The sequence below is a fragment of the Sphaerodactylus townsendi genome, linkage group LG10 (genome assembly GCF_021028975.2).
Source record: "Sphaerodactylus townsendi isolate TG3544 linkage group LG10, MPM_Stown_v2.3, whole genome shotgun sequence".
NCBI lineage: Eukaryota > Metazoa > Chordata > Lepidosauria > Squamata > Sphaerodactylidae > Sphaerodactylus > Sphaerodactylus townsendi.
This window is the reverse complement of record NC_059434.1, coordinates 62898320-62920001: the sequence shown is the minus strand read 5'-3', so window position 1 is coordinate 62920001 and position 21682 is coordinate 62898320. Positions and strand designations below refer to the sequence as shown.

Below are 21682 nucleotides of genomic sequence, written 5' to 3'. Positions count from 1 at the left end.
TCTGCCCAGAGCATTGCAGCCCTGGTCCCATGGGCGCTACACCACTGTTGCTCAGGTTACAAACATTACTTATAAACGTGATAAATGCAAAAAATGCAATTAGCCTTCCGGGGTTTTTTGCCCATTTCATGAATTAAAAAACACTTCTTCAGTATAAAATGGGATGCAGTAATCTCAAGGTAGCATGGTTAATGCTCACTGGTACACAGTACATTGTGAGATATTCTTAAATCGAGGACAGCGTGTTGCAGCACTCTCCATCTAAAAGTACTGCCCACTCCAACAAATAATGTATTTGTATTACTACCCTCTGTAAGAAGGCATTAGCTAATAAATTCACTTTTTTCTCTCTTCCCTTTCACCACTTCATTACATAAAGAAAGGAACTGTGGCAATGTTATTTTCCGTTATAAAATGGTCCAGTCTTCATCATACACCTCATCCCACCTGCTCTGCAGCATAATCCCAAAGCAAATCCCAGACACAGACTTCCCAAAACAAAAGTCAATCAGTCAGTTTACTGCAATCATAGACCAGTATTTTTTAAAAACCGCACACAATCAGAGTTTCAGGAAATCCATCAAAAGACCAGAGAAGTCCCTTAGCAAATTCAGAAATCATCCGGTGACCACCATAAGCTAAATTCAGCTGCAACAATGCTAAGAAGAAGGACCTGTGGAATAGCAACTCAAGGTGAGCCACATGGACACTGCAAATTCTAAAAGCAAAAGGCATACTTGCCATTCTTCACTATAACAGATGAGGCACATCTAATGAGTCTCTCAAGTCTGTGCCTCTTCCTGAAAAACAAAATAGTCACTTACTGCCAGCTCCAGCCGTTCTGCCTCTGCACCCCGACACCTCCTGTAGAGAAAAGCCTTCAGGCTCTCTTGCAAACCTAGATCGGTGATAGTAGACTCTTCTGTTACAGCTCTTTTACTGTAATCCATGTGTTTGCTGCTGGCCGGTCCCTGTCAGCCACACAGCACTGTATGATTTCCTCTTGAACGAAACAACGCCTCCTGGATGAAACACCAGCTTCTGACAAGCCAGTGGCTCTGGCTCCGATCAAACACATTTACGCTTGGCATCTGGGAATTAGCAGCCAGTCTGAACAAGAAAGCAGTTTAGATTGCTTCCCTTACCCAATGATTTCAGTTTTGGGAAGGGCAAATTATAAGGCATACATTAATCATGATTTTATTTATTCGCATTGAGAGATAGAGAGGAAAGGAGAGAGAGTGTCAAGTAATTTTAGGGATATATTCATTGTTTCCATGGAGTATTTAAGTGTAATACACTGAACATCTTGAAATAGCAGAAAATAGTTGCTGATCCAAGGCTACCTAAGGGAGCTGGATGGCTGACTGGGAATATGGGATATGAAACTTTCCCAAATTGAAGTCAAAAAGCTGACCAAGACTCCACACTGATCCTAGATATGTCGTTCAACCCTGAAAAGGTAGCCAGAGAGGAAGAGCCATATAAACTGGAATACAAATGTTAGGAAAGGGGGAAGCTCTTCTCCCCATGCACAGTTTCCTCATTTTAAGCCTTAGCTGGGTGCCATCAAGCCACAACTGACTAATGGTGCCGGGTGCCCACATAGGTAGAGTTGCTAATCTCCAGGTGGAGTACACAACACAAAGGGGGGGGGGGGTACCACTAGAATAACCAAACAAGCAAATATTTGAGCACAATGCAGCTAGCAGTCTCAGACAGTATGTGTTGACTACATCGACAACATATACATTGAAGGGGCTGTGTCTCAATAACACCCCTGCACAGCTTCAAGTAAGTCTCACATACAGACAAGGATGTATATGCTACTCTAATCTTTAAAGGGATAGCTATTGACTCAGGGTTTTCAATATTCAATATTTAGTCAACAGCCATCCCTGTAAAAATTTGGGAAGCAACTGTAAAAGTGCTGATTAGTTCTTATGAATGCATCTTTGTCTGTATGATCAGGGAAACCATGGGGGGTAGCAGAGGTACAAAAAATGTCAAAGATGTCAAAGATAGAGCTACAAAAAAAAATAAAAGGTCATCCATCTAGATAAATGGCTAAGGGGCAGAACACTGCTCTACCATTGTATTTTGATTTCTATTCAAATGAGCAGCAGACTTATCCTCAAAAGTAAATGATATAAATACTCAAAACAGTCTAAACAGAACACTCAGTGAAAACTGGACTGGACAGCACTGATTCCAACTATCCACTAGCATCCCATCCTTCCTCCAAGAGCTCAAGGTAACATGTACGTGGTTCCCACATCAACTTTCTGCTCTCAGAGACCCTATCAAGTAGGCTGGGCTGAAGGCCTTTAGTCACCCAGGTAGCTGAACAGAAAAGCAGAGATTGTGAAGGTCTCCCTGGTCACAGTCTGACCTCTAACCACTATATCACACTGGCTCCATACGTCAGGTTTCCCAGCAAGCAAAATTCCACCAAAGTTTATCAAAACACTTTTGCATAATAGAGCTTAGTCATATCATCGTCTCTTGTTCATATTAAAAGTATATCCATTTTTAATAACAGCAGGATTGGAAGATTTTCTGGAAAAATAGATCATACATAGCCAAGTGCCCTGGAGGACATCCAAAACATTTGGATAATCAGGAATGTATGAGCAAACAAGACTGATGTTTATGTAGGGCTGCAATGAACTGAAGATATAGAACAACACAGTGGGAATGTATTAACTATGGAGTCAGGTAACAAGGGGTTCTAATGACTTCCAAATTGTGTTATATGGAATTCTAGAGGTCCCTGGAAGCTTATTAATTATTTATCAACTACCATGTAAGCAATGGCTGAGAAATGTCTTTGAACAATAGCTTACAGAATACTATTGCCATGCTTTCCCATGCACTGTGCAGCTGTGGAAGAGTTTAGAGTTCACTGTAGGTGCACACTCAGTTCAAGTAAAAGATGGCATGGGCCAAAGAGCCTGGACTGTCTTCTCAGTGAACTGATACTAAATCCCAGTTCTTGCTACAGAATTTTCTTTAAGTCCCCATGATTTGAGATTCTCATGATGAGCTTTGGCTTAAAAATTAGTACGTACCGTTTTTTCTGAAAATGGAAAGCTTGGAACACACTTCAAGTGTGTAATGCCACTGAGAAGATAATGAATGACCTGACTTGTCTACATTGTAGAATTAATCCCCAATGTAGTGGCCAAGAGTGCTTTGGCACCGCTCAATGTGTTTTCTGGCACCCACTTTCCTCTTCCACAAAGCATCATTTCCTCAAAGCAGAAACTAATTTTGGCTTGCTTCCACCTCATGGGATCAAGAGGTGCTTCAGAAGAGTCTAGAAGGCATCACCTTTGCATCCGCAAGAGCACTTCTTTGAATGCAGTTGCCTTCATCATAATAAGATGCTTAGCACAGAATTTTCTAAGGTTTTTCGGAACTCACCAACGTTTCGTGACTGGCCTCAAACCTTCCCACAGAAGTCATTCTTTTCATGATGCTCACAACTCACGCTCAAAATTCCAAAAGTGCCCACAGCTCATGAATAGAGGTGTTAAGCCTGGAATCTGCTCAAGATTTAATGATCATGAAAGCTTTAGGTTACGACCTTCTCCATCAGTACACTACATAAAAGCAACTGAATTTATTAATTATTTATTTAGATCATTCATACCCCAGATCTTTAGAACCTGCTCAAGGTGACAACTTGTATGCAACACTCCACCTGCAGAGCCAAACCATACATTACAAGGAGGAGTCGAACACATTTATTGACAAGGTCACCTATTCCACACTGAAATGCTACTCTTTTTTCTCCTCATATTACTGGGCCCCATTGTCTGAAGAACTTCTCTCCCAGACTAGTTCTATCAGAAGACAAAGCCTGGACTGGGGAATCGAGTTACAGAGAGCAGCAAAGTCAGATAAAAATATGAAAAAATACATGAGAATACCCAATCAATCACATTTAGTTCAAACTTCAATTACAAGCCATAGATTATTTTTTTGCTTTGTTTTAAATTAAATGAATTAATGAATAGGATAACTGAAGGTCACAACAGTTTATACATAAAGTTTGTATTATTTTTATTGACTAGTTACAAGATGAATAAAATCATCAGTCTAGGATTGTTGTGAATCACATCTGGAGTCTACAGCTACTTCTAGATGTCTTTCTTTAGAGACATATGATAGATAAGCACACAGGATAGATCATTTTCAGAACTGCCTGAATATATAAACAGAGATCCCTCAATCCTCTTCCCTGATAAAATTTTGAAGAATAGTAAAGACTGTTATTTATTTTTAAACGCTCCTTTTATTAGTAAACTTGACAAATTATTTTCATTTATGTTAACTGAACTTTTTAAATCAGGTTGGGATGGTATTTGTGGTATGTTGAATGCCTAGTAATACTTACACAGTTTCATAATTTGATGATGATATAAACAAAATGCATATTTTTTTAAAGGCATAACTAAACTCCAAGGATTCAAAGCATTCTCTTGGACACCAATAATTAAATTGCTAGAAAATGTAATTATGCAGAGAACAACACCAATTCACTCTGGAGTCTTTTTGTTTTATTGTAGCTACAAAAAGTTCAAGAATACACTTGCAGCAGCAATTGCCATTGGAACAAAAATATTTCAGGCGTCAGAAGCAGGACCTTGGCTGCCTCTTATGGCATTGTAGACCCAGACAGCAACAGGAGACAGGAATGTAATTGTATGCCAAGTCATTTGTGCCTGCGCTGCCACTCTTCCAAGTTTAATTAACATCTCTTGGGATTACAGAGGCCAAATTGTCGCACCTGCACGTAGATTGCAGTGGAGTGAGGCGTCTGTGCTCTGAATTTTAGGTATTCCAAGACTGATATATCACCACGCCCTTTAAGACTTTTGATAAAATCCCTGTGATCACATTCACACGGACTCAGGTTAGGGCAGGCAGAAGACTCCAGGGCCTTTCTGTAAAGGAGGAAAATGTTACTTGTCACTTTTAAAGCTTAGGAAGAACTAAACTGTATCTCATAATATGAGCTTTTTGTTCCCGTACCAATAATAAAATACACACACACAAAAAAACTTCATCCAACAATCTTGCAAATCTTGGAGCCTTTAATGGGATTGTCCTTGAAATATGAAAGCAAATTCATTTCCTGTTAGCCTGACTCACACTAATGGACTTTCAAAGTACAGCCTTTCCACTCACTCTTAATGACTCGTTGCAATGGAGATGAGGAATCGGCACACAGCAATGCCATCTTCTGGCATAGTTCCGGTGAGAAAGGGAGTTTGTTGAATACAGCTAAAAGAAAGCCCCTTTTCTTTGGAAGCAGAAACTTCAAGCAGCAACACAATAAATCTTGAGAGTTGCTTTTTTTCCACCCCACAAACATAATGTCGGATTGTGATTGTTCAAAGAAGTGAAATAAAACAGGGAAGGGGAACACACAGTCCTGAGCTGGACTGGCAAACTCATTTGTGTGGATGAATTCGCCCTGAATGTGCTTGCAAGTGCAAAGAGAGCTGCCAGTTTATATAGAAATGTTCACAATGCAAAGTGTGAGGAATAAAATCTTGTAAAGACATCCAACCCATCCAGCCATTTGATGGTCAATAACAGTAGCTGAAGATCAATGACTGTCGAAGTCCATTCATATCACCTCAAAGGTCAGCGTGAGTTGTGTGTCGCCACCCATTAGAAAAGGCAACAAATGCACAGCTGAAAAACTGGGGCAGAACAGAAACAATCACACAGCATGTAATTAAAAATTTTAATTTTATTAATGACGACCGTACATTGTGCCTGTATTTTAAACAGGAAACATATTCTACTATTATAACCTCAGACTTCTTCTATGACTTTGAACAAGCATCATCAGACTTTGAGATTATTGCAAAAATGGCCAATTAGTAGCCTGCACTACAAATTTTTTTGAGGATATAAAACTTTTTTTTCAATTTGGGCTAGCATTTATATTTAATTTTGATTAGTCTGACTTGTTTAATTATTAATTGCTTTCAAGAAACAACACATTTTCAAACTTTGACACACACACACCCCCGCTCACCATCAAATTAGGATTGTACCAACATCCACAGATTGTACTACCTGGCTGAGGAATCCTCCAAAAAATTTTTAGACAGGAGAAAGCATTCCGATCATACAGGGCCAGCAAGAGGTACCATCCTAAGAAGTTACACCTTTGTAAGTACTTTGAGTTGGAAAGCTTTAAAAGAGGAGTAGACAAATTCATGGACTATGAAGCTATCAATTGTACTATCAATGGCTGCCAGTTATGATGGATATCTACTCCCTCTAGTCCCAGAGGCAGTATGCCTCTTCATATCAGCTGTTGGGGAGTACAGGCGGAAGGAGGCTGTCACAGTCATTACACTTGTGGATTTCCTAGAGAGGGAGCTGGTTGACCGCTTTCTGATTAATTAAAGTGTCATAGAAAGCTGTACCTCTGCAAAGGATGGCAGTGTTAAACCACCATATGCAACGTAGCACATGCAGGTATTTGGTAACCAAAAAATAGGATAAGTGCATAAATAATATAATATAAGGAAAATCCTTGTGTACTGTAGAAGACTAACAATCCACGTGTAAAGAAAGTGAGTGTTGAGGTATATTACAATCAAAAATGGAGCATCTGGGCAAGGGAGTTATACCTAGGGTTCCATCCAGTGGTGGGATTCAAATGATTTAACAACTGGTTGTTTACAAGCACCATTTTAACAACCGGTTCTGCCAAAGTGGTGTGAATCTGCTGAATCCCACCACTGGTTCCATCCACAACAAGCAACAACCCAGGAGGTGCCGGGGAGCAGGAACACTTGTGCTGACATCTGGCACAGCACCACAAGTGATATCATCATGTTGGGATAGCTAATTCTGGAGAAATTCTTAAGCATCGTTACAACATAGTGACATCACTTCTGGTTTTCTGCCAGAAGTGATGTCATATGTCAACCCTACAGCAACAGTCCTTCTACCCCTGCCAATTTTCCACCATTGGCCTGTGAAGGAATATTGAAGAACAGGGGCTAGTGCAACACGGTTATATCCCATCTCCTCCTATACTGTACCTCATTGTACCAGCACTCCCATGGGCTTATCTGAGTGGCTGATTTTCCCTTCAGGAGCAGAACAGCCTCCTGTCCATCACAGTGACCTTGAGCTACTCATACACTCGCAGCCAACCAACCTCATAGGTTCACTGTGACGATTAAAAGAAGGAAAATAATAATGTAAACTGCCTCAAGCCACACTTAGGAGAAAAACTCGTGGCCCTCCAGATGTTCATGAACTATAATTCCCATCAGTCCCTCCCAACATGAGCATTGGCTATACTGGCAAGGGCTGATGGGAACGGTAGTTCATGAACATCTGGAGGGCCGAGCAAGTTTGACTCCTGTGAACTAAATGAATACTAAAGCAGATCTGAAATGCGTTTTGGATTGCAAAAATGCCATTCATAGCATGGAACTCTGAGGTCCATGTTTTATTCTTTATTATCACTGGTGATGCAACAGCTCAATTTAAGAACATTTTTGCACTGGATTTGCTCCTACATTTGTCCAGTGATTTAGTACTAAATTCAAAGTTGATCATCCCCACAGAAAAGTTACCATATGCCACAGAAAGAAACCTATTCCAAGCTACAAATACTGTTGAAAAGTCAGCAGGGCTGGTTCAGCACACACACAAAACACCTTATTACATACCCTTCAGTAACAAAAAAAACCCCACTGGTTACTATGCAAATTGCAAAGTTCTGTGAATTAGTATATAAAGTCCACCATACTGATTGTTAAAATTAACTTCCAAATTTTGAAACAGACTTGAGTAAGTACTGTTTTATAGTCTTATTCTGACATTTTAATCTCTTTTGTTTTCAGAAGGAATATACAGGTATGTAATTTGTTTTAAATTGAAATATGGTGCTTCTGTAAAACTGGTTGTATGACTGTCAATGAACGTAATACATTATCTATCTATCGACACTCTTCAGTGAAGTCAATGGAAATGTATCAGTAGAAGAATGATTAGCAATCAGTAGAAGAATTATTAGATTTCCATCCTTGAGATGAAAGAAGGCACAAATCCATTTTATATCGTTACCATTTCCAGTGGCTGGCATTTGGGACCAACTCAGAACAAAGACAGATGGGGACTCTCAGGTTTTATTTAAAATAAGCATGTTAGGTTCATTCTGTACCTACTTTTCTGCACATTGTATTGTCTCCTGTTTTTGTTTCTCCAATTTTCTTTTTGCTCAACATGCACCTTCTCTCCTACCCACTAAAGAGTCAGGACTGCAAACTATGTCCAAACATAGATGGACCTAGATGCCCTCTGCTGGCTCTTTTGGAGATAGCAGAGTAACTCTTTCTAACTCCCTTTCTGAGGAGAAAGACCTCCGAAAGATACAAAGCTCCAGTCTCCAAAGTAGCCACTTCTTCCAAGGAAGCTAATCTCTAGAGTCTAAACATCAATTACAAAAGAGGGCAATATCCAGGCTACACATAAAGGTAGGCAACTCTCACTGGAAGAATCAGCACTACAGAACCTCCTGCAAGAAAGGTCAACATCCTTCTTTAACTCAAACCACATGGTAACAACTTTTAAAAAACGGCACACAGTTAAGCAGTTTTTTAATATCAAGGCTTAAATCAAGGTGTTAGCCACAACCAAATGAAGAAGAAGCAGAAGAAGACGAGGACTTCATTTTTATACCCTGCTTTTCTCAATCTTTTAAGGTGAGGTGTCAAACTCATTTGTTACAAGGGCCAGATAGAACGTAAAAGTGACTTTGTCAGGCTGGGCCCTGGGAAAGGATGCTTGGCTGCCTCAGTTGGTGAGCACCCAGCAGGTTCCCCAGCTCAAATTGGCATTGGGAGCAGAGTGAAGGTAAGGCGGGGAGGAACCAGTTGCCTGGTTCCTCACCATTAAAAAACTGTGTGATTGCTTTCAAATTAAGCTTAACTTACTTCTAAACGAACAGCGCTGTGGCTAGGAAGAGACTAGGGCAGGGACAAGCCAAGGAGAGCATTCTTTCCCTGGCCTTTTCCCCACCCCCAATCTAATCCCAGCCACAGAGCTGCCTGGAACCAAATTAAGATTCATTTTAAAGCAACCATAGGTTTTTGGTGGGGCGGTGGGGGCAGAAATGTGGTTAACATTTCACACCCTGCCCCCAAGCTCTACTTCCTGCCCCCTTTCTCTCCATTCTCTCCTTTGTCTGTCTTCTCCCATTCTCTTTCCTTCTCCCTCTTCTCTCCCCCATTCCTGATGGAGGATATTCTACTGAGTAGTGTGTGTGAGAACAAGATCTTGGGATATGGGTGAATAGTAAGTTAAAATATGAGCAATCAGTGTGATGCAGCAACATAAAAGGCTAACATGATTTTGGAGTTATCAATAGGGGTATAACATCCTGATCACAAGGGGGGGGGCAGTTGGAGAGTGTGACTCAGTCACCATTTTATGTAGATATGTGGGGGGTGGCTACCAAGAGGAGGCTGAAGCAGAGCAGTGTGGACAGAGGGGCACAGAGGAGGGAAGCTTGGCCCGATGCAGTCACCACTTGCAGATGCAAAAGGAGGTTCTGATCATATGATAGTGAAATTCTGAACAGAACTATGCCCAGTGGTGGGATTTAGCAGGTTTGCACCACTTCGGCAGAACCGGTTGTTAAAATGGTGCTTGTAAACAACCAGTTGTTAAATTATTTGAATCCCACCACTGGAACCGGTTGCTAAATTTTTTGAATCACACCACTGACTATACCTTTCACAACCCTATCAACTTCAATAGATTTGGAGAACAAACCTAAGCAGTGCTCCTTGCAATCTCACCCAGGTCTGTTCAATGAGACTTACTCCCAGAAAAGTATACTTCATGCTGCACTGTGAGAAGGCTGCAGTTATGCTTAGCACTCAACTATTAGTAAAGCCCTAGAAATGAGCTGTGTAACACACCCTGGCAGAGTCAAATCAGTACTGTATGTAAAGTATGAATCAGCATACTGTTTTCTTCCCTACAAAACATTTCCTCTGGCAAATATCAGGTAAATGAGATTAAAAAGCACTTAGAAGCAGATGGAATGGTTCCATTGACTGAAGCACTATAATATTGTTCTGCCTGAGTCATCGCTGCTGAGATATATATAACAAATGAGATAACCTGCACAGATGAGATCTAACATTGAACATATGCCCCAAGTGCTCCATATGAGGTAGGTTTCATAGCAAACATACCTGTCTGATTTCACTATATGTCAAATACATATGAAGATTTCAAACATTTTTACACGTACAGCATTAACACATGAGGACCATCTTATGGCATTTCTCCTCTTGAATGACTTCAAAGCTGGTATCCATTATTCACAAGCCCTCCAGGATCTATATGAAATATCACAGAGTCGTACTGTTCTAAGCATTAATTTTGCCTGTATAGAACCAACCTTGAGCACGTTCTCAGACAACGCAGCATTTAAAAATGTTCTAAATGAATAAGCATCTGTACATTTTTAAGTTATGGCCATTCAGCAGCATACATACAATGCTTTTTCAAATCAATATGCTCCTCGTATTATTTCTCATTTGAGGCTGCAAAAGCTTTTGACGAAATATACTGGAAATTTATTTTTGATGCACTGGCTAAAATCAGTTGTCCTCATGAATTTTTGAAGTGGATTAGAATTTGTTATTCATCTCCCAGACCCAGGGTGCTGATCAATGACATATTTTCTACATTATTCCCTCTTGAAAGGGTTACTAGAGGGTGTTGCCCTCTTTCTTCTCCAGGTTTTCATTTATCTCATGAACATCTGGCTTGTGCCATAATACAAAATAATAATATTCATGGCTTTGTACATAATGCTTTGGAATTTAACATTATTCTTTAGGCAGATGATCTTTTATTATTTATTTTGGAACTTCAATCTTCCATTCCTGCATTAATGAATATGAGTAACACCTCGGGAGACTTATTTGGATATTCAGTGAACTGGGCACAATTTTAGTTTATACCACAGGGAGACAATATATCATAGACATTTTCAATGGTGCCCAGAGGTCATCACATACCTTAGAATACTGTTATGTTAAATTTTAACAAGCTAAATGTTGATTTATCTTTGTATTTGGCCTTTGGACAACTTTAAACTTATGTTTATGGAGCAAAGTAAATAAACTCAAAATGAAATATACCGAGGATGATTTATATTTCACATACAATTCCTTTCTATGCACTTTGCAGATATATTCATAACATTATTTTGCTTCCTCTTTTTATTTTTTCAACAAAGACACTTTATTCAGTTCTTTGCTGAAAAGTCACTGTGATGTTCAGTATACTTGAAACCTTTTTTTCTTGCTGAATAACAGCCCAATCTAGAGCGCTCTGGCAGTCAAAAATGGTGTTGCTGCTGCTGCACTGCATCCAGATGCTTTCCAGGCGTTATAGGGAGGCAGTGAAAAACAGAAAAACGCTGACTGCCTGACAGTCCTCCATAGCCCCAAACAGACTTAAATCTGAGGGTTATGCCAGGGGTGTTCCTTGACTGAATGCTTGGTGGAAGCAAACTACGATCGGCTCCATCCCCAGGAAAGCCCCTAGCTGCGCTGACAGCCAAGTTTAGGTCGGTGCAGCTCTGAGGCCTCAGCCTGCTTCTGGATTGGGCGCAGTGCCTGCTGGCCACCCTCTTTGCCCCCTCTGCCGGCGCATTTGCCACCTGTCCTAGTGAGGTGGGCACACAAACTGGCAAGAGCCTTAACTAATTTCCAAAGTCTGTGCACCCACCCCCCTGCACCAGATTGGGCTACCCATTACAACTTAAGATCTATAGAGGGAGCAGGTATGAATTTCAATGACATATCCCATTGCTTGGACAACATAAATATTACATGATATTAAATATTTCTAAATATTAAAATGAACTAATCAGACTATGAACTATATTTCAATGTAATTCAATGATTCTGTAACTCGAAGAAGAAGAAGAAGAAGAAGAAGAAGAAGAAGAAGAAGAAGAAGAAGAAGAAGAAGAAGAAGAAGAAGAAGAAGAAGAAGAAGAAGAAGAAGAAGAAGAAGAAGAAGAAGAAGAAGAGGAGGAGGAGGAGGAGGAGGAGGAGTTTGGATTTATATCCCCCCTTTCTCTCCTGTAGGAGACTCAAAGGGGCTTACAATCTCCTTGCCCTTCCCCCCTGTGAGGTGGGTGGGGCTGACAGAGCTCCAAAAAGCTGTGACTAGCCCAAGGTCACCTAGCTGGTGTGTGTGGGAGTGTACAAGCTAATCTGAATTCCCCAGATAAGCCTCTACAGCTCAAGTGGCAGAGTGGGGAATCAAACCTGGTTCCTCCAGATTAGAATGCACCTGCTCTTAACCACTACGCCACTGCTGCTCTCTTTAGAAAATAATCTTCTTGTATCTTCTTTTTGAATATCAAAATGAATTATTCATATTACTAATTGTATTTCAATGTATTTCAATGATTCTGTAACTTACAAAATAATATATATATATATTTAAAAAGAAATATATATATTTAAAAGGAAATGCTGGAAAAGAAGGAAAAGGTGTAATACATACTGTGCCACACTCACAGAATAAAGGTTGGCATCAATGTGTACTAAAACACAATACATTTGAACACTGCAAACTAAGACAGTGATTTTCAAATGCGTGGAACCACTCTGTGCACATTATCAGAATTTCAGCATTAGGTAAAATTGTACAGCAGAAGGAGCGAAAGGTTTTTTTGATTTTCACATTAGGAAAAAGAACCAACAGATAGATGCCAAACAAATCTAAATTGGAATTAACAAACTGGTCTAGTATAATGGTATGGAACTACTATAATTGATATGTAAACCTCTTTCTCTTTTGAAAGAACTGTAGAATCCCGGCAATACTATCATTCTGAATGTCTGCTGATCAATATTGGCATCAAATCAGAACTAGTTATTATTCATACAGGAAAATAGTATGAGCCTGCTCAAGAAATACATCCTGTAATACAAAAAGCAAGGGGAGGGGGAGAAACCCACTCTCCTGGCATTTTATTAGCTAACTGTGCCTCTGAGTAATGTTTGGCCTTCATTTTCCTGTAATTTAACAATCACTTGATATTCACTTGATATTTCCAGCTATTCCCTTCTCCACTTATTTTTGTAACGTTTCCCATTGCCCAGAGTGAAATTTCACAAATATGCTAGTGCCGGAACTGCATTTTCAGCCAAACATTCGTTGTTTGCCTTTGTTAAGAAAACTAATATTTTTCTGAGATTCTTTCTCCCCTTTCCTATACCCTGAATCCCCATTCATTTATTCCTATGCCACCTCACCAAAGAACCTCTTCTTGCCTAAAACAGTGGGCCAGTTCTAGTGGTGGGATTGAAATAATTCAACAACCAGTTCCGGTAGTGGGATTCAAATAATTTAACAACTGTTAGTTTACAAGCATCATTTTAACAACCAGTTCTGCAGAAGTGGTGCAAACCTGCTGAATCCCACCACTGGCCAGTACTCCTGCCTGCCTTCATCCCTCAGTGACTACAACATTAAGTAAGGACTTGCACACATGGACATACTATTGCAGATGAAAAATCAAAGCAGAACTTTCACATCACACTACCTCTGACAACTTCCATCCTCATACAAAACTGCAAGCCATCAAATGCTGAATAACTTCCATTCTCATACAAAACTGCAAGCCATCAAATGCTGAATAACCAGTCCTATACGTGTCACAACTTTGTAAAGGCAACACGCATAGAAGGAGAGTACAGATCATGTTCACCTCCCTCCCAGTTCAGCCTAATGCTGACAAACAGCCTGAAAATCACCAACTATTGTGACACAAAACAGTCTGCAAGTTTTGAGTTCTTCAGAACTCTTCCTCAGGTTGGATGTAACAAATGAATGAAGAGGTGGGGAGTTACTATGGGCTTTTCCCCACTTCAAAAGTGAAAGTGGAGGGGAACCCTGCTCCGTGTTCGGCGCACGGTTTCAAAAAGGTGTACTTCCGACCAGGATCCGAAATGACGCGCGCTGAGGGGTGGGAGGAGCGGCAGAATCAGGGTGACTGCGTTGTCGCTGCGTTGTCACTGGTGGTATAGTGGGGAGTGCTGCAGGACTCCGGGGTATTTGCCGTGAGGAGCGCGCATCTAATGGTGGGTGGGGAATCGACCTATGTTAAAGGGTGGTGACTTTTTTCATTATCACCCCTGAGCTCAAACCAGACAGGCAAGTAAGTGTGAGTGAGCGAGTGTGAGCAAGCGAGCAAGTGAGCTTGTAATTGCCTTTGATGTCAGATCACAACCTAATTCCTCTAAGAAAAAACAAAAGGTGTTTCTCCATTGAAATGAAGGCCAGCCATCTTCCTGCATCTCAGTGACACCATTTCAATGACACCATTTGCATCTCAGTGACACCATTTGAGATTCACATTGTATTAACAATTTTGAAGATAAATGTAAGGTGATGCCAGGGGCATAGCTACAGAAAATGGAGCCCAGGGCAAGCTCTCAAATTGAACCCCACCTCCCTAGTGGTGGGATTCAAATAATACAACTACCGGTTCTGGTGGGGGGATTCAAATAATTTAACTAGTTGTTTACAAGCACCATTTTAACAACCGGTTCTGCTGAAGTGGTGCGAACCTGCTGAATCCCACCACTGCCCCCCGCCCCCGCAACAACATCTGACAGATACAGAAGTGCTGTGTGAAGTGCAAGATACAGAAGTGCAAGATACCATCTCTACACCAAATAACCCGGACAAGCCATGCAGCCAAGACTTCACAGTCATGAGAAAACATGCACAAATAACTCCTGATATAGCACATAAAAATGGAAACACCTTGTTTCTTTCGCCATGACTCTGAATAAGTTATTTTGACTGACAATCATGTGTTGTAATTGGTTCTGCCAAAGTGATGCCTTATATATTTTATTCCAAGAATTCAAACTATTCTAAGATCTAGATCCACCATAAAAGTCTGTGCTTAAAGTGCCAATATAAAATTTGGCCTCTTTTTCCAATGAAAACTATTACAATTGAGACACATAATCATTTTATCACTGTAAGAATTCCAGACTAGAAATCTAAAATAATCTGCTATTTAGAGAACGGTGCAGATGGCAAATATATTGGAACTGCAGTTTTTGTTTTTAAAAAAGTCTTGTAGGAAATGACAGAACCAATTACCTAAAAGGGGGGGGGGGGTAATAACTGTAAGAAAATGATGATGCACAAAAGTCCATTGCCATTACATTGATTCATCATTAGCCTCTTGTGCTGGATTTTGACCACTGCGTGTAGTTAGCCAATCCACCCAAAAGGTCTTTGTGACTTACTTGTGGATCCTAATGCTTCTGTATGGAAATCACAGTCCTAAAATCATACATGTGCAGAATGTTATCTAATAAATGAGATGGTCATACCTTGAAGTATAAAACCACCCAAAATTAATTAAATGAGATGAATTCATCAGCCTCCATCCATTGCCTTTATCACCACTTTATGACAGTTTCCTAGAGTTTCAGGCAATATTGTCTTTACTTTGTGCAAATGCACAAACTGCAGCCAGAATCCCTTAAAAATGTCATCTAGTCTCTGTAAAATGTCTCCCCTTTTCCAGAGCTGTCACTTTATTTGTAAACATTTATTTGTAAACATTACCGGGGGGATACAAATATAATTAGTGTTGTCGCACAGAACCACTGGGAGTTTTCTTCCTATAGCAGGGACAGTTATTATAGTGGGACTCATGATCTGTACAGAATACATTTCCGGCAACCCAGTCAGAGGATAGACCCCTGAAACACAGGGATTCTAGCCACCTGTCTTGTGATAAGTGTCAGAAATCTCATGAATACAACTTCTCCTGGTCAGTATTCTTCTGGTCAGTAATGCTACTACTACTACTAATAATAATAATTCATTTTTATTCTGCTCTTCCTCTCACTCCCATTTCAGTCTCACATAAATCCTGAGAGAATGACTGGCCCTGGGTCATTTGGGAATCTCCACCTGTGTCTTTGGAGTCTTACTCAATCACTTTAGTCAAATCACCACAATGTCTTATTGTCGATTTTTTTTTATAGAATTATTTTTCAATGTTCGTGTATATGCTACTTTTCTCTCCAATAGGGTCTGGCTTAGGAAATCTCATCTTCATAAGACGCTCAGCTTAACCCTGGTCCTTGTGAGAGCCTTGTGCTCCAATCCCTTAGAGGAGTGTGAAAGTGAATGCACAACTTTAGTACTGTTGCAGAGCAGTTGTTCAAGGTATAATTTAAAAAGGATTATTGCTTCTAGGGCAGAAATGGTTAGCAGCAACTTCAGAGTGGGGGCATCATGGTAGAAGTTGGGCTAGGTGGAGTTGCCAGGTGGGGAGACTCTACCTACAGGGAGGGGAAGGAGGGAGCCAGCCAGCAAGAGAGAGGGGTGCATCCTCCCATCCCTCACCTGGCTGCTGAGCCCCAGGGAAGCAGCCTGGCTTGCTGTGCACCTGGCCCTTGGAAGGGCACCTCTGAGCTCAGGGGCTGGTGCCAGAAGCCTCAGTAGTGGGCAGCTGTAGCAAAGACAGGCCAGGTTCAAGGTAGAGAACCTGCAAGGACTCACTTTGTGTCCACACTGGGCACACAGTTGTGTGTGGCAGTTCTGCTTGATGTGGTTGTAGTCTCTGCACTGGAAGCATGCAGGCGGCTGTTCTGCATATCTCACCGTGCCCCTCTCTGCTCCTAGGTAGAAATACCATGGCAGATGTCTTGTGTGTTGTAGGCTTCCTGTTGCAGCGCTGGCTGCCACAGCACTTGTACTGGGTGTATCATCGTTGTTGTCGACATTTATGCCCCACATCGGGGATCGCTTCAATGTGATCACTGCTTCCTCCGCTCTTTCCCAACCCACCTTTTATCTCCGCTTCCCCCTTCTTCAGCTATACTATTTATTTATTCACTTATAACTGTCCTTTCTTCACAGTGGGGACCCAAAACAGCCTACATAATTCTCTTCTCATCCAGTTTATCCTCGCAACTTCTCTGAGAGGTAGCTTAAGTTAAGAATGTGTGATTGGCAACAGGTCAACAAGTGAATTTGAACAGCAGAGTCAGGATTGGAACCTGGGTCTGAAATTCTAACTGTCATGAAGTTACCCCTAAGGCACAACTCCTGCTTTCCACCCTCCAAGTTTCCCCCAAAGTTGGGAATCAAACAAATACACCAGCTCTATAAGATGGGCTTTGTATCAATGTAGGTAGTGTGTCACTGGATTCTTGCAATTTGGAAAACACTAGCGAGCCCAGACTGTTCCTTAAAGTTTATTTTCTTAGACAAGAGAGCAACACAAGAACAGGAACACAGGCAATAAGCAAAAAAACAAACCTAACTAGACCCCACTTGGATGCTAACGACACACCTGTCAGACAGCCAATACATACAGTTCAAATAGCTGCCTGTCAACTTCAAAAGATCCTCTGATTTGGATCGCTGGCTACACTCACAGATTGCCCCAGACTGCGGCATCCCCGCCTCCTATCCAAAAACGTCAGTTCAGTCATTACTGTATCATTTGAGCCTCAGCCAATCACAACCCTCCCTCACAGGTGTTTTGGCTAATGACTCAATTCTAAGATGCCTGACTCAGCATTCCTGAAGCTGCCAAACAATTAAGTTGTTTTTACTGACTGGATTATCTTCAGCTGACTCTCACCCTCCTGTTTCCAACAGTTAAGAAGTTTCCTTTCAGTTAAGGAGATTTTACTCTCAAGAAGACAAATCTTCTTGACACTAACCACTATAACCACAGATGCTTTTGTGAACAGGAGCCAGGCCTGGGTAAGTCATCCAAGTTGTATGGTATCAAGTTTCCCGATAGCTGTTGCCAGACCTGATCTCAAGGAGTACTCCCTCAAAGACCAAAACAGACCATAGAATTCCACCTTGCCAACCCCCATCCTTCCCCTTTCCAACACAGTGACTGCTCAGACCAACCATTTGTCCTCCTCTCTTCCTATGTTAAGGGAGTGATGACAGCAATGGGTGGTTCCTGCCCTGCCCTCCCCTCCCCCCAGGTAGACTCCAGTCAGCAGAGGGGCATTGTTTGTTGGGAATTAATGTGCAGATGCTTCATTCCTTCAGTGGAAAAGGATGGTTGGGAACAGCAGTGGCTTCCCTTCCTCCTTCACTGGCCTGAGTTTTGTGGGTGCAGATATGGTGAGTTCTGCCATGGCTACCTTGTGAGTTCTGCCATCAGCATCACCTGGAGAGGCAAGTCAACACTCCTCTTCCTTACCTGTCTGAAACTTGGCCAAGGTGGGAGCAGCAGCAGCCAGTGGCCTCAATGTCATCCTCCTCCTCACAGTTCCCATCAATGGCAGCCTGGCAGCGTGAGATCCTCTCACTTCCCCTCCTTCCTTTCTCCTTGTCATGTATCTGTTTGTATTCCCAGAATAGTTCTCTCCACTTGCACAGTCAATTGTTCCCTGATTTGGAGTATGATCTTGTTTTTCTAAAAAACCTTTATTAGGTTTAGGATTTTTCTGCCAACTCTGCGAAGGAGGGGGGGTTTAGAAGAAAAGTCTCCATTCTGTCAACATGGTCCCAATCTGTGGATTTAGATATGTGGCTACAGATCTATACATAGCATCCAAAGCAGTGACTAATTCTTAGAGAAGTTATATTCATTTATATGATTAAATGACGAACAATGAGGTCACATCTTTGAATCACTCCTGATACAAGCGCCAACCACAAGGCTGAAAAGATCCTTAATGTCACTTAGATTGGCTTTGCGCTTTATCCTCCACACAGTAAACTTCCTATGGATTAACTCACTTCCTCCAAAATTATTGTGCGACAGAAATAAACATACAGAGTGCATATCACAGTAGCGCTTCTGGCAAAGGAGATGAAAATTAGTAAATCAACTGAGGTGGCTAAGGCAAGGGAGCCAAACTCCATGGCATCAATAAACAAAAAAAATATATTAGGGTGAGCAGCCTGTTCTTCGATGGCACCTGACTGGGCTGTTTGAATTGCTATTTAACGATACTTAATAGGCAGAAGTTGGAGCTGAGAGGCCAGATGCCTTTCTACAGGTCACAAGTAAATGCTCTGTTTATCAGCAGTGGCCAAGGAAATCCCACACAGAACACACACACAGAACAGCACAAAGGACAAGAGGCCAGCCTGTTGTACACTGGGCCCTAGATATAGTCGACATAACTGGATTCAAAAGGGTTAACACAGCACACACTCATCTCAAATGTTTTGCAGGCTTTTTTTTGATGAATGAATCTTTTGTTGCATAAACAAAGATTCTTTTAGTATCCAAGTCTCAAGTCATTGCCCCGTTGCACTCCTTAGACTCTATGGGAGCAATTAAGACATGCAGATAAACTGAAATACTTTTAAACTACATAGACTACTTATTTTTTTAAAAAAACTGTACAAGTGGGTGCAATGAAAGATACTTTATAAAAAGCTCTAAGACTGCCTAAGGCTCTGTGGTCAGATTTTTTTTCTCTTTTGACCATAGCAGGAATCTCAGCTGCAATGTATGACTCAACTGAAACTTTGATTTCATTACCAACAACAACAAAATGAGCAACCGTCACACATATTCAGTCCTAACAGCTGGAAGGAAAAAAACAAACACAACTATCATTTCAAAGTGTGACAGACAATTCACTGCAAATCCACTTTCAAATAAGATCAGCTGTTCTAAATAGTTAATACCCCAAGAAACAATTATTGTGATCTAAACCTGCTGAATACTGCATAGTTGTCCATAATCCTGCCAGTCATTACAGCGCAGCGACTGAAACCCCCCCTACAGTCTGGCAGCGATAGATTCCATAGGAAGTCCAGGGAGCCTAGTGATAGTCTATGGCAGATTCCGCATGGGCCAAAAATAGTGGAGTGAACACAGTGCGAAAATGGTGTAAAAGGGTTTAAAACAGTGTAAAAGGGTTTACACCATTTTCACACCATTTTCACACCACTGTTTTTGGCCCATGCGGAATCCGCCTAAGTTTTGTTTTGCCAGCCACATTAGAGAGTGATCACAAAAGAACAAAATCCATACCAAGACTCAATCCACTGCACACTTATTTAACAGAATGTCACACCATACACAGCAGAATTGAGCTGGAAACATGAATGGAGAAATAAGAAAAGAATGGGGAAAGGAAAAACACCTAAAGCATGCTACAACAGAAACGGGAAAGTTAGTTCTCCAGGCTGTTGCTGTCTCATGAATGTGAGGCTGCATAGATAGCATCTTAAAGAACATTATAGGTAAGCATCCTATTTAATGATCTTAATCAAGAATGGACAGATTGTTTAGCAGCTAAACTGCAAGCCAGGTCACTGTAAACATACATAGGTTGGTTGTTCCCATCATTCCCTGCAAGTTCCCTTCCCCAGCATATTGGCCTGAGGCCTAAATCTCCTTAACCCCTGACTACTTTGCTCTCTCCTGTGTTAGTCATGCTAATGCTAGTCTCCCACTAGTCGCCAAAGCTTTTTTCCCCTTCTCTATACTCTCTGCTTCTCTTAGTTAACCTAAGCCTAATAATTTCTGTATCACCACTTTGCTCAGAAAACTAGGAGATTTCTATTTTTAAACAAAAAGTCTCTGAAGGCTATGTCATAACACAGACCAGCAGAACTTTGTGAATCGCTAAGATAAACGCAGGAGTATGGTCATAGAGAAGAAGGAATGACAGAGCCCAGACTTGGCCTGCAGAAGATCTCAGGATCTCCCATTAGAGATTATCTGACTGCAGAAAGCGAAAAGCCATCCTCTATCATGGAGAGCTACTGCCAGTCAGAACTGATAATAAGTCTGAGTAGATCAGAGACTTGGCCAGAGGCCCAGTTTTAGCTAGACTTTGGAGAGGAAGCCCAGGACCATGGCCTTGGAAGGTCACCAGGGATCCCAAATGCATGCAAGCTTTGAAAAGAGATATCCACACAGATGCCAAAGCCAGCAGCAGGTTCACCTGCCACTTTTAAGATGCTCATCACTGAAGCTGCCTGAATCAGCAGTAGAACCTCTCCCCCACCCGCCCTGCCCCTCAGCCACATATTTCTCCTTCCCAAGTCCCGCCCCCACCTCAGATTTGATTGGAGTAGAGTGAAAAGAGGTGGGTGCCAAACTCTCCTTACCCAGCATTTTGAGGATGAACATTCTCAGCCTATTCCAACTACTGCACCCAACCTCCTTGCAGATAGCTCTTTATGGGGAAAAAAACAGGCTCCTGCACCCACCATCCAGGACTAACACTTGATTTAAGAAAGGCAGGCAGTGGGATGAGGAATCCACTTTCTCCTGTGTTGTTCATGACTCTGATTTGAATACCTCTCTTCCCATTCACTTTTCTGTACTCTACCTTTAAGAAAAAGAGAGAGACAATATTGCCATTCACTCAGGCTAATGAGGGGATGGATAGCTATTTAACTTTTCCTTCAGTGGCTGTTTCTCTCTGAAGAAGCCGTATCTGATGTATGGCAGGGAAGGAAGCAATAAAATAGCTAATCTCCTCCTTGATCGTTGTATTTGAAAAAGAAAATAGGCACAATTTTGAAATGAACACAGAGGAAGAAAAAGTGAGGCGTTGTTTGACCCCTTAAGAGTGGTTTGAAAACATTGCACCATCTTCCTCATCAC

General features: G+C 41.3%; 1 protein-coding gene across 2 annotated transcripts in view; it reads right to left on the bottom strand.

Moving 5' to 3' along the window:
- The window catches only part of ANK2 (ankyrin 2), a 338318-nt gene that overhangs the window by 308620 nt on the left and 8016 nt on the right, over window positions 1–21682 (bottom strand). Inside the window, exon 1 of one of the 2 annotated variants that reach the window (XM_048508924.1) lies at window positions 825–999. The exons of the other annotated variant lie outside the window; for it this stretch is intronic. The gene's annotated coding sequence lies outside the window, so the exon portion shown is untranslated. Of the gene's footprint in view, window positions 1–824; window positions 1000–21682 lie in introns of those variants that run through there. 2 annotated transcript variants of the gene reach the window in all.